The 14,665-nt window shown below is 43.3% G+C and overlaps 1 protein-coding gene and 1 long non-coding RNA gene across 3 annotated transcripts in view; both read left to right on the top strand.

Moving 5' to 3' along the window:
* The window catches only part of LOC119653887 (protein kinase C, brain isozyme), a 536,905-nt gene that overhangs the window by 110,998 nt on the left and 411,242 nt on the right, over nucleotides 1–14,665 (top strand). The gene's annotated exons all lie outside the window — the stretch shown is intronic.
* Nucleotides 6,337–7,437, top strand: LOC119653890. The gene is made up of 3 exons (XR_005249774.1): nucleotides 6,337–6,492; nucleotides 6,557–6,651; nucleotides 7,085–7,437. It is a non-coding gene; the product is annotated as an uncharacterized LOC119653890 (long non-coding RNA).

Raw genomic sequence — 14,665 nt, 5'->3', positions numbered from 1 at the left:
CTCAACGTGTGATCAAGCTCTAAGCACCTTTCACAATATCCTATATGTGAAATACCGCCCCATCTCTCTTCTCTCCTCTTGCTCCAAAATCCTCGAAAGATACGTCAACGACTGGTTGACCACCCACTTCGATCACCTCATTCTCAAAGAGCAGCACAGTTTCGTGAAACATAGATCTATGCTTCAATCCACGACAGAAGGTACGTGCTATTTATACAACTTTCTCCAAAGCCTTTGATACCGTTGACCATAATATTTTCCTCTCTAAACTCTCTCCACTGAATTCATCCCTCCCCATCAATCATCTCCTGGCTTTCATTCTATTTCTCGCACCGTTCCTGTAGCGTTTCTTTTCATGGCTACTCATCTCGTTCCTTCTCTCCTTCCACTGGTATTCCCAAGGCTCTATACTTGGCTCCCTACTCTTTCTGTTTTTCATCAATGACCTCGCATCCATCCTGATATGCTCGTGTTGGTGTTCGGTCAACAAGCTGACACTGAATATCAGCAAATGCCACTGGATATGCTATTCGCTTAAAACCTCCCCGTCAGTCTTTTCCTATTCTCTTAGTGGACAACCCCTTTCACTACTGACCTCCTTCCAAGACCTGGGTGTAATATTCGACGACAAACTTCGTTTCAATTCCCACTTCGTTGACATCATCAATAGAGCTTCCAAAATGTCTGGTTTTATTCTACATTCCTCCTCCGACTTTACCTTAATTCAGCGCTCCTTAACACTCTTCAACTTCCTTGTCAGAAACATCCTTGAATATTGCTGTTCAGTCTAGTCCCTCTTCCACATACGTGACGGTTGCACTCTTGAAGTTTTACAATGCAATTTCACCCGAAACCTCTTTTACAAAAAGAGCCTTGCACCAGTTGACTATCCGTCGCGACTCCGCACCCTCAATATTTCTCTCCTGCAGCAACGTCGTATCTTCTTCGATATGTGTACTCTCTTCAAACTCTGCAATTACTTGATGGACTTCTGTGCCAACCCGGATATTACTTACGGTGCGCCTTTCATAACACACGTAGTGCGAACATTTTTGAAGTACCCATCGTGGAGATTTACTTTCACTTCCCGATCCCGGGGCTATGCCGATACTACAACGCCCTGCAGCTCGGCTCATTTGACTCTGCCTCCTTCTTTAGTTATGAGCGTAAGGTAAACCATTTACTTGCTTCTCTCGCTGAGGACAATATTTAACTGTATGTTGTCTTAATTAAATAAAATAAAATAAATAAAAAATCAATTTAAGAAACAAAAACGAGGATGGCAGGAAACACCGTACTGCGAAAAAACTGAAACTATATGTACTATAATCTGGCTCTAGCCTCCTTAAAGAAAAATAAGAGGTTATCAATCATGCAAGGATGCAAAGATTTGTTGAAGATTAAAAAACTTATTATACTTATTATTATCGTCCCATTCTCGTGAGGAGTGTTCCTTAATTGCCTTCAAAACATCTACAGGGAGGGGTTCGACCAAAATTGTGGGATGAGAGTCGAGAGCGTCACGGGCCTCTGCGTGGGTGAGTTCATTTAATGGCTACCCCGCATGCGCCGGCCATCAAAGAACTTTTAAAGACTTAAAAAGGGGGTCAGAGGCAAGGTCTATTTTGCCCACTAGGTGATGCATGGCGTAATTTGTTTGAGTAATTTACAAGTTTGTAATGATAGCGACGTTTTGCTCACCCATCCTGAAAGTCACCTAGATGAAGCACAGCAAAAAGTTCAGTCGCTAAAACCAAACTGACATCCAAGGAAAAACATGAGACTTACGTCCCATCCGGATCAACCACCGCACAGGCAGACCCACCACGCATGAACACTGCATCAGATGCCAGAACCAGAAAACTCCTTGATTTGAGACCCTCCACCGCCCTGCCACATGCAGCCGCCACTTGGGCTCTGCCACATGTGCCACTCAATTCATACGACAGGATAACCTGAATCCTATTAGAGGTTGCGGGAATAACATTGGGAACTGCAATGTGAAACAAGCTGCGGAATGACTTTTGATCGATGAGAGATCATTTTCAGCATCCGAGTTCTGAATTACCAAATGATAGGTTTTGGGATTTCTTAGCATTAATTTAAGAAGTGCTTTGGCTGCCTGGGGGTGACCTTCTGAGAGGCGGCTCGTTGGCCAAAGTAAAAATTTGGTGCAATGGGGAGGCTGTGGTCAGCCCCAAACATCTTCTCTGGATACAAGCAGATGTTGAGTTGAGCTTGTTTTCAAAGCATGTTTGCGGGTTCATAGTGGACGTAGCGGCATACCCTATAATGGGCTTGACCACAGATCTATAGAGATTGGTGGCCTTACGGGGTGTTACCCTGCTTCTCTTGAAGGATATGAATTGGTATTTGGTTATGTTGATTGGTAGGCCCAATCTTCGGAATTCATTAACAAACGCATTAACTTGCCTTTGCAAACGTTTTAAAGTCGACAACCAATCATCTCCTGCGGCCAAAATGAGAAAATTGTCCAGATATTTCAAGGCTTCAATGCTATCAGAGAATTTATTATGCAGGGATGTTGCACAGACACTAAACAGCATTGGACTTAAAACGTATCCTTGGTGAATGCCATTTCTAACTTGATCGCTGTCCAGTCCTGGTTGAAGGTACGGTAGGACATTATACTTGACACCCATTAAACAATTTCGGCAGGAAAGCCGAAATGTAACATTATGGTCACTAAGGGTAGCCAGATCAACCTTCTCATAGGCGTTCTTCACATCCAGCACCACAGCCAATACCTGCTGACTTTTATCTTTCACTATCGAATTGGTGGACCTCGGCGCAAAACCGGGGTGGGTAAGGCAAGCCTAGACCGGATACCGGTTGTTGCGCCGTTGATGATGATGATGTGTGATGTGCAAAAGGATGTCATTGATGCAAGCAGTTGTAAATTCGCCTGCCAATAGACATAACAGCAGAGACCGAGCAGCAGGACGGTAACTGGTCAACATTTCCGGGTCCTTAAGTGTTTTTGGGATGGGTACCACCCGAATAATACAGGAATCCTTAGACGGACTCAACTTGTTCCAGATGAGGTGAATCCCCTGTAGCAGCGCAGAGAATATTTTCGGCACCAACCAGCGTACTTGCTGGTAAGTGATATTATTCGTACCTGAGGCGGAGGCGCGCTTGTTCCTAATCCAAAGTAGCAGTCAGCTCTTCTAGAAAGAAGAAGAGAGAAGAGTTGAGAAACAGTGAGATATCTTAGTATATCCGCAAAAGAGGGGGAAGCGGAACTATACTGCCCAGCCAGAAAATCAAGATACTCAAGGTTTTTCATAGGATGTCAACATGGGGACTTACCGCTAAGATAACCACGAAAACCCTCCATGGATTTTCATTAGCATAATATTCTACGTTTTTATTTATTTGTCCTTAGGCTTTAAATATTATATTGAAGTATTTTCACCAATGCTACCAAGGAAATTAGGTGACCACTTTCCAAGTCAGTTTGATTAAGTGCCTTCACGATGTGGGGCAACTTACTCTTAAGTTCCTGATCATCTGATCTTATAACAGTTTCATTGAGAATTTGCAATAATTTGCTAATTTCTCTCTGGTATATCGTAACTACGTTGGTTTGAAAACACTGGAACTTGTTGTTGCTGAATCAAGCCAGAACTTCTCTTCTTTACAACATTACCAAACTTAGCTGAGCCTCTGGCAAACCCTATTAGAGTCGAGAGTGGTACTTTTGGTGCTGGAGCTCCCTTTACTAGGAAGAGAAGAGGAAGAACTATCATAGCAATGTGAACCTTGTAGTAGGCTATTAATAATTGTTTAACTCACGAGCAGCCTCTTTAACAGTTATGCTTCTAATTGAAGGAATTTTTACATTTTTGATATATTCTACGCATTTAGGACATCTCTTATTCCTAGCGTTGTGGGAAATCTCCCCACATAATAGGAATTTTTTGACTTTGGCTTTGCAAAACTTGTTGATGTTGCCCAGTCTACTACAGTTGACACATTGCGATGCCCTTAGTTGCCACTCTGGTGCAGCATAATTTAATGATGTAGATGCAGCGAGTTTAAATTAAGAGGATCAGGATTTGTAATCTTAATTCTTTTAACTAAGACCGAATAACTGTCCTTCTGGATTTCGAGATCATACAAGAGCGGAACTTCCGCTTTATTAGTAGTATCCTGGTCCACCACATTTTGGGGAGCTAAGTTTGGAGCCTCCACCGGAAGTTTCGAAGGTGGAGGGACAATTCCCTAACCGGAAACGTTGGCAATGTTCAGCCTTGTGGTAAGTACAGAGATTTCAGAGAGATTAGTGGTAATAACTTTGGCAGTTTTTGGCGGTTGACAGAAACCTCATCCGTCGCGACAGAATTCGTCACAGCAGTCGTTTGCTCATTGAATACAACTTTAGAAACAAGGTTGGAAGCAAGGTTCACCAAGGCAGTATCAGGATAAAACTTCCTTTGTACAGGCGTTAGGCTTGGATCAGTACCATTCTAGTTTTCGGACCATTGCCACCAGTTTGGCTTTGACCACCTTTTTTACCTTCTTAGGATTTCTTAGATCAGGCGGGCACATCGAGCATGAATATACCTCTGTATTGCCAATTTAAAGTGACGTCTGTTCTGGGGTCGGATATGTATTGAAGCTTGTTGACATCAATAGCTCAGAATGAATCAGTGACTTTAGATCACATGTTACTAGTAGACATTTCACACCATACCATCTAGTTGACTCCTGAAATTTGCAATTGGTCTACTCGGAGCCCTGTATTTCCCTGTTCATTAACGGATTGGGATGCTGCAAACATTCCGTAATCAATAAATGACTTCGGCTCCTAATGCGGCCACGATAACGTTATCGCAGCCTGATACGTACTGGTGGTAAACTTTACAATTGAAAATTATTATATCAATCTTTCTATGGAAGTCGAAAGTTAGCAGCTTGGTATACGTAAAAATGGGGAACCTACCTGAACGTTTTTTCTCGTTAAATATACAGCCAGTAATTCGTACAATTAACTGTACGTACTGCTGCTGGACCGAGTTTCCTCAAGAGAAAGTCCAATTGCTCCTAGCTACAGTTTATCCACCACTGGATGACTATCCCAATCGCAAAGTGAAATACATCGAAGAAGATTACCGAGCGCTATTTAGGAGGCTCCAAAAATTGGCCCCTACGTGACGATGAACGATTCCGTAGCCTTTAAAATAACATCTGGGTTTGAATAAAATCCGACTTAATAAGCTGCGTTAGGTGGGTCACTTAATCCGTAGAAGGGAGGTTGATCCAGCCTTTGTCCCGTTCACAAGCGGGGTCAGCTCGTCGTGATCGGTTTCGCCATTTAGCTCTATCGAATGCCTGATCTGGGGGCAATCTCGATCCAGCGTATCAAGCCACCTTTGCTGATAGCGTTGACCCGCTCAGTTCTGGGCAGATCAATGCCGCTGACAGTGATTGTGCCTGTTTCATGGGGATCGGTCGTCAAAAATAAGGCGTATGAGACCCTGGCTCAAATGGAGCAATGGCATAGGTCAGGATGCGGGCAGCTTTTGGGAATATTAAATTGGTGGGTCAATAGCGCAAAACCAGGATATTTGGAGCTCCGTGCAAGGTCATGCCTAACAGGCTACCAGTTGTTGCGCCGTTGATGATTATGATGAAAAATTTCATTGCCTCCCTCTGTAAAAATGTGATATACCTTTGAAGCATATGACCTGCTTCGAATTGCTTGGTTACGGGTATGACTGAATCCTAAGGACGTTTGGGCTACATTCCGGAGACCAAATGCTATAAACGAAAACTGTAAAAAGCCGAATGGTATTGTAATGCACTTTTCCGCATGTCATTTTCATCTACATGGATTTGGTTAAATGGTTTTTCTAGGACTATTATTGGCAAAACCTTTTTCCAGTAGAACACTTGGGTAAACCATGGATATGCTCAAATTACTTGTCACTCGTATAGTGCTTACATATGCAAGGGTGCAGCATAAGGAATATTCGGCGAAAACGAACGATTTGTATACACTTTGAATGCCATTTTCAATATGAAATTCAAATCACTGTTCCGGGATCAATTTAGTGAGGAGTGCTTTCCTCAACATATGTGGAGGCTCCCCCGCCCTGTCGCCCGATTATTAATGGACATGGTCATCAAATTTTGGTCGATTCGAATCCTATGTCTTGTCCAATGGTCTTTGGCGCTAGTTTTCCAATCCTCTTTGTTGAATGATGAAAAAGGATCTTCGCAAAACCAACCCTCATTTTTTTTGGCCCAGCTGGACAGCTGACAACAACAAAGGTTGCCTTGATTTTTTCCATAAATTGTATACCGACGAATCGGCTCGAAAAAATCCGGAGAAAATCAATTTGCATTCGCACGCATTCCGCTTTTGCTAGGATTAATTAAATCTAGTTTTCAAAAAAAGAACCTCCTATCTAACTGGATACATGTGGATCTCATTATCATAAACAAATACTTCAAAAATTCTACGTAAATTTCATACCTGCAGAAAGCACAAATATTTTTAATCGTATTCCTTCCTCTTTCATTCCAGGTGAGCGTCATCCAAGGCCGTTTGTGTTAAAAATTTATGTAATATCTTTTCTGAGAATTCCCCCTTTCCCATCTGAATTAAATTTTAAAATCCACGTAAGTATAGGTGCATGAAACCATAAAGCGAAATTCACTAAATAATCCCTCTTGTGAATGGCGTATGTACACGGTGCCCCTATACAGACTCCTGCCAGCAAATTAGAATTTACGCAAACTAGAGAACAAAGATTCTCTCATCTTTAGCCCCAGCCCTGGCAGATACTCGTACGAGCGTTATCAGATTTAATAAAAGCCCGACTAATTCGAGTGCAATCAGGATATAGGGAATGCTAATGTTTGCTGCTGACAAGGATATGGATAACGTTAGCTTTTGTACACCTACATATATATTTGTGTACGCTATGTGGAGGTGGCTTTTCAGATGGTCGAAGTATGAACGTGTATGTACGTCCTCGTAATAGTTGTGAAATTTTGCTTTCATTATCCTCCCGAGAAATTAATTTTAAATGTTCATATCTTTTCCATTTAGCCTTTATTCCTTGCTAGCTCGGACAGGATAATTTGATAGTCGTTACGTACGTTCTCCCTTGGTATGATTTGGATAAGGACCGTAAAACTTGTTAGTACTATGTCGTCGCGGAGTGACGTGATGTTGAGTGCTCCTGGAGAGCACTCAGATAAGTTGAGGCATGAATAGATAAACGAATGGGAAAGCAATTTCCCTGGAAAAGCAAAATGGACGTTTTGTTCAGGAGCTGGGAAAATATCCCTTTGACAATTCTTTCGCAAGTGACATATTTTTAACAAATAAACATAATCAACTTAGATAGATTTTTATAATAAAAGGAACGTACAAATATCTACTTGGAAAATGCATGCTTTTAATTTTTTAATGGTACATTTTCGCTGCTCCTTTTTTAGTAAAAATTAATCTGTATTTCGATGGATGCGCCATTGAAAAGGGAAATAATTTCCGGAAAAACAGAACAGTTTTCCACCACAGAAAATAAACAAACGAATTGAAGCTCGAGAGTATCAGATCTGCCTTTCGGTTTACAATTGATTACTGCAATCAATTAGTAATACCTCGACGAGCAATTACCACATTTTTGGTTTCTCATTCATTAAAATGTTATGCGGTAATGAAAATTCACGATATAAATAATGCCTGAGGGAATGGGTAATTCAAGGTGTCTATTTATATTTTCCAAACAGATGAGTATTAATTAGTGTAGCGTATACAGTTGGCTCAGTGATTATTTGCACGAAGTAATTTGTAAGGGGAATTCGCAAGTTGAGTCGGAAAACTTTTTTGATGTCTATTTATTCAGCCCCAATTCAATTTGTTGATCTTTGCGTAATTTGTAAAAATCTATTTGAAAATAAAATCGAAGCAACCAAGGAGTCGTAGGGGGTTGTTGAACTTAAGAGTTTTGGAGGAAAATTAGGGAAAGTAAATTAATATTTTTACTCAAGCTATGTTCAAACATAAGAGACATAGACAGCTTATGGCGTCCAGGTTAGAGAGGGGGCTGAACTGTATGACCGAAGCGGTTCGCAGTTGTTAACGTTCCTTTTTATAATTACCGCAAGTTCTCCATAATTCAGACCAAACCTTGGCGGAGCAAGATTTTTTGGTTAGCCGACATCCACCTAAAGTTGGACCGTACGAAACCAGAAGCGGCCTTATTTTTTTAGTACTTGGGAGCTAAGCCCAAAAAGAGGGGGTCCTGATCCAAAAGAAATGGAACCAAATTCCACTCCCTTTGGTGCAGTTCCACATGAAATAGATAAGGGCTTAGGATCTCCGATTTTTTTTCCGATTCGCTTGTCAAGGATAAATTGACCTTGTTCACAACAATAAAATTTTCTCCAAACTTAATATTAAGGCATCCCTAACCGAGTTTTGAAACTGAAACTGAAGACTAGGCCCGCCCTTTTCGCGAACACCTTGGTGACGCACCCAGTGGAAGAATCAAAAGTTGGTGTTGCTTCCCAAATCCAGTAACCCATTGGATACAATGGGGAAAATGATGGAGAGAGTCATATATAATAGACTCCTATTCATCACCGAAACGACAATGGGCTGCCGCAGCTCCAGTACGAGTTTCGACCCGCACACTCTACGGTGGATATGCGGCGATGGCGTTGGATGTCAAAAATCCATTCAATTCTGCGAAGTGGAGCCGAATTAAAAGCGCATTGGCTGAATAGGTGTTCCTGGATATTTGGTATATCTGGTCGAGAATGACCTCTCAGGAGGAACTCTCGTCGCAGCGGGGAGACTGCGGGATTCGGTACTGGGCTCCCTACTGTGGAATGTCATGAATAATGGGATGGTTATGCTTTCCATCATAGGGAAGGCTACGATTGTAGGCTTTGCCGATGACCTGATTGCAGTTGTTACGGTAAAACACCTGAAACATGTGGAGGTTTACGTGACGAAGACGGTAAGCGCGGCAAAGACCTGGCTGGAAAAGGTTAGATTGACCCTGCCGGATGAGAAAAAGGAAGCACTTTTTATAACAAACCGTAGGAAGAAAACACAGTGAAGGTGAAAATCGGTGGATATATGGTCATCTCTAACCCAGCTATCAAGTACTTGGGGTTGATATTTGACGTCAAATTGAGCTTTAGCGAGCGCCTAGAGTATTCATGTCAAAAAGACAGCTGCCGCCACCACGGCACTTGCAAGAATGCTGCCGAATATCGGTGAGTTGAAACACAGTTGAAAATTGCTTTTAGCCAGAGTGGTGCTATCCATTATATTCGTCGTCGTCGTTTTTTTGGAGACAGTCACAAACTCTCAAAGACGGAAGCAGGTAAAATTGGTTTACCGACTTTAAGGATTTGAAGTGCTTTCAGAACTACATCAGATGAGGCAGCACTGGTGGTGGAGGGCATGATCCTAGCCGACATTTTGACGGATGGAACGAGTATGCGATACTTTTCAAGACTTATGGAGGGGTACGCGGAACGTAGGAATCAGGCAAGGTCAGAGTCGCATGATCTCTGGGAAAGGAGATGGGACGAGTTTTTGTAGTGCCGGTGGACGCGCAGGCTTATTCCCAATATAGGGGTATGGCCTGCAGACAACAGGAAGAAATCACGTTACCTGTGTTCAGTATTTATACTGCTTTGGGCTGGATGATCCGACGAATTGTCTTGCGTATAGTGACACACCTGAGGATGCAGAGCATGTCATGTTTCACTACCCAGGGTTCACGATGGAAAGGAGGAGTCTGAACGAAGTGCTTGAAAGGAGCGTGAGCCCGGGGAGTATTATTCTGTAAAAATACAGAACAAACTGGTGAAAGCTCAAAGGACGAGAATCGTGAGTGCCTAATGACAAACCTACCCCGCGAAGTACTACCTAAATAGTGGTCCCGTGGGGCAAAACTGGAGAGACGGTGGGTGGTTTTTAGTGGGTGCGAATTCCGCACGTGGCCGCTCTTCCTCCGTCGTTTGTGCGGCAGAGCTGGAGCGGATGTGTCTTTCTAGGATATTCCGCCTCCGTGCAAGAACAGAAAAAAAAATAATGTGTGCCACATATCATAAAGTTTTACCGAATATAGACCGAGTTTCGTAAAATGATGCGGTCGGCAGCGGTGAACACTCCGGAACCCTGCAGTGCTACTGTCTTCAAAAAAAGCACACAGTAGGTAATTAAAACTGGACAGACTGCTCTGAAGACAGGCCGAGTAGGAGCTTAGTTTGGCGCTATTGACACAGGATGATCTAGTCGAACTAGAAAAATTTCTTGACCGTAACTAAAGGCGGATACTGACTGGGGCAATAGTCAATCTCACAATACTTCCGATCGAACCATAGCCGTACTTCTTTGATGAGACGCGGGCCATTTACCGTTTGAATCTCTTTCTCACGATTGTTGTCATGCGATGAAAATGCGGATCTCCCTTCACCAGAGACGGATTCATTATTTCCTTCTCCTTTTCTAGGATATATAACGCTCTTCTACAGCATCGGGGGTGATCACAATAGCCCCTACTGTCACCTAACTGTTAGCTTCGAAAGGGTAAGATAAACGAACTAGCAAAGCTAGGTGCTTACGGCACACTTCCTTGCTGAAGGCACCGGCTGATGCTAAAAAGTAATGAATTGTAAAATCTGGCCAAAGAAGTTCGTTTTCGTTTCCATCATGATGTCCAGGTGCCTGCATTACCCCTCTATTGTTGTAACCCAGACGCCAAAGGGGCACCAACTGGCCTACCATCTTGGGAGAGCGGGTTCTACTGCATAATATAGTCAGGAATGGAGTTTTCGTTGCTTCTCTATGTGTTATCTACATATCGCCATTTCTGCATTCTAATTACATCGCTCATAAGTAACCCTATCCGCCGACCAAGTTCCTTGTTTGACATAGTATTAAGCCACCGTCCTCCGATGGCACGACAAGTGTTCACGAAAGTATGGAGATTTTCAATAACAGGAATGGTCACTTTCCATGTGCTACTCCTATACGGCAACCTTGGTGCCGGTGTTGAGATAATTAAATTTCCCGATTTTAGACAAGGCATCAAAAGAGAATGTAGGGCGGTCAATGCGTTGAGCCACATTTCAGTGGCACTCTCGACAGAAGTCACGCTTCCCAAATATAGAAATTGGCCGATGCTCTGTCCATTGATGCAGATAGGAGAACTTTTGTTTTGTTAGTGAAGAGGGAAAATCTGGACTCCAAATGCAATTTCAAAATTATATGTTAATGTTTATAAAATTATATGTTAATGGCGTTTATGTGGTAAATGCAGGAGGATCCAAAACGAAAATCAGCCTACCCTCCACCGATCAAGCTTGAAGGTGGTAGGTGACAGTATTATTTTGGCTATTATAGTATCTTCACGACGACAGGGAGCACGCCCTTACCTTTACCTTACCTTTCCAATTGTCACACTGAAAACGGGTGCCCTTTTAACCACCACCCCCTTCTTCCACTCTTTATGAGCGGAAGTAGCAGATTTGCAGTAACTGTGGGTACAGCGATAAATAACTCAACATGGAGACGGTCAAGCCCAGCGACTTTACTCCGTTTGAATGCATTGATGGCCGAAATTATTTCTCTTCTGATTGTAGGAGCAGTTCGTATCACCAGATGTGATGTGGTATAGAACCGTAGTGTAATATTCTTTCCACCTCTTCCGCTCGTCATTGTCATCATGGATGAATTTTCAATCCTTAAAGTGCTTCGCACAACTGCAGAAAGATTTGTAATGAATCATTACGTCCTGCAGCAACTTCTGCTTGCTAATGATGAGATTGTACCAAGTAGTCGAGTTGTTCCTGTTTACTACATATGCGTGATAGCCACAACCAGAACATAATCAACTCGTTCAAAAACTATTCTGAAATACGGGTAAAATGAGAAACACAAACATCCTTACCCTGGAGACATCGTTGAGTATCGAAGAAAATTGAATGGTGAGATATGCATTATGCAGACTTTCAGCAGCGTGGGGACACCTATTGGGGCATATTACATTTACTAACGAAATCATAAATCTAACTTTAGAAGTTAGCAGTGATCCAAAACAACGATAACCTTTGGATGAACCGCTTACTACGCTACATAGATTAATTTATATTCATCATCATCAACGGCGCAACAACCGGTATCCGGTCTAGGCCTGTCTTAATAAGGAACTCCAAACATCCCGGTTTTGCGCCGGGGTCTACCAACTCGATATCCCTAAAAGCTGTCTCGCGTCCTGACCTACGCCATCGCTCCATCTTAGGCAGGGTCTGCCTCGTCTTCTCTTTCTACCATAGATATTGCCCTTATAGACTTTCCGGGTGGGATCATCCTCATCCATATGGATTAAGTGACCCGCCCACCGTAACCTGTTGAGCCGGATTTTATCCACAACCGCACGGTCATGGTATCGCTCATAGATTTCGTCACTGTGTATTCTACGGAATCGTCCATCTTCATGTAGGGGGCCAAAAATTCTTCGAACGATTCTTCTCTCGAACGCGGCCAAGAGTTCGCAATTTTTCTTGCTAAGAACCCAAGTTTCCGAGGAATACATGAAGACTGGCAAGATCATAGTCTTGTACAGTAAGAGCTTTGACCCTATGGTGAGACGTTTCGAGCGGAACAGTCTTTGTAAGCTGAAATAGGCTCTGTTGGTTGACAACAAACGTGCGCGGATTTCATCATCGTAGTTGTTATCGGTTGTGATTTTCGACCCTAGATAGGAGAAATTGTCAACGGTCTCAAAGTTGTATTCTCCTATCCTTATTCTTCTTCGTGTTTGTGTTTGACCAGTGTGGTTTGATGTTGTTGGTTGATTCGTTTTCGGTGCTGCCGTTGCCACCATATATTTTGTCTTGCCTTCATTGATGTGCAGCCCAAGATCTCGCCCCGATTGCCGCCTGCTCGATCTGGATGAAGGCAGTTTGTACGTCTCGGGTGGTTCTTCCCATGATGTCGATATCGTCAGTATAGGCCAGTAGTTGGGTGGACTTGAAGAGGATCACTTTCTCCAGGGCCAGGTTAAAGAGGACGCATGATAGCGCATCCCCTTGTCGTAGACCGTTGTTGATGTCGAATGGTCTTGAGAGTGATCCTGCTGCTTTTGTCCGGCCTCGCACATTGGTCAGGGTCAGCCTAGTCAGTCTTATTAATTTCGTCGGGATACCGAATTCTCTCATAGCCGTGTACAGTTTTACCATGGCTATGCTATCATAGGCGGCTTTAAAGTCGATGAACAGATGGTGCAACTGTTGTCCATATTCCAACAGTTTTTCCATCGCTTGCCGCACAGAGAAAATCTGATCTGTTGCTGATTTGCCTGGAGTGAAGCCTCTTTGGTATGGGCCAATGATGTTCAGGGCGTATGGGGCATCCGGCCTAGCAAGATAGTAGAAAATATCTTATAGATGGTACTCAGCAACATGATACCTCTATAATTGCTCTCCCTTTTTATGTATGAGACAGATAATGCCTCGTTGCCAATCGTCAGGCATTGATTCGCTGTCCCATACCTTGAGCACAAGTTGATGAACCACTTGGTGTAACTGGTCGCCTCCATATTTAACCAATTCGGCTGTAATTGCTGATTTTTTAGCCGATGAATTGCACGGACTGTTTCTCCTAAACTTGGTGATGGCAGTATTTGTCCGTCGTCTTCAGTTGGCGGGAACTCCAACTCGCCGATGTTCTGGTTGTTCAGTAGCTCATCAAAGTACTCAACCCATCGCTCTAATATGCCCATTCTGTCGGAAATCAGATTTCCCTCTTTGTCTCGGCAGGATGAGCATCGAGGTGTATAAGGCTTCATCCTGCTGACTTGTTGATAAAACTTCCGCGTCTGGTGCGGTTGCTCCCTGTACTTTTCTAGTTCACAGACTTGTTGGTTCTCCCAGGCTTCCTTTTTCCGTCTGTGAAGTCGCTTCTCCGCTCGACGGAGTTCGTGATAAGTCTCTGCGCGTGCCCGCGTTCTTTGAGAATGCAACATTACTCGGTATGCGGCATTCTTCCGGTCCGTTTCTAGCTTACATTCATCGTCAAACCAGCCGTTCCGACTCCTTTTGCGGCTGGGGCCAAGTATGTTTGTGGCCGTATCCATGATAACGTTCTTCAGGTGATTGTGAAGATCATTTGTTGATGCGTCATCTCCAGGTCCTCTGTTGACTGCGGTTATTGCGGCATCCATTTCCCTTTTATAGGTGTCGCGGAGGGTTGTGTTGTGGATGGCTTCAGTGTTCACTCTCACCTGATTGTCAGAGGGGATTCTAGGTGGTATTATTATTCGAGCTCGGAGCACCATGCCAACGAGATAGTGATCCGAGTCTATATTGGCCTCCCTATATGTTCTGACATTCATCAAGGCTGAGAGGTGGCGGCGTTCGATCAACACGTGGTCAATTTGCTTGAAAGTGGCCCCGTCTGGAGAAGCCCACGTATGTTTGTTTACCGCTTTCCGCGCAAACCAGGTACTTCCAACAACCATTTCGTGTGACCCTGCTAATTGAATAATCCGCAGTCCGTTATCATTTGTTTTTTCGTGTAAGCTATGGGAGCCAACGTATCGCCTGAATACGGGCTCCTTCCCTACTTGGCTGTTAAAATCCCCAAGTATGATTTTGATAT

Source organism: Hermetia illucens, chromosome 4, assembly GCF_905115235.1.
Source record: "Hermetia illucens chromosome 4, iHerIll2.2.curated.20191125, whole genome shotgun sequence".
NCBI classification, from domain to species: Eukaryota; Metazoa; Arthropoda; class Insecta; order Diptera; family Stratiomyidae; genus Hermetia; species Hermetia illucens.
The sequence above is the reverse complement of the archived record's forward strand: the minus strand, read 5'-3'. Positions and strand labels throughout refer to the sequence as shown.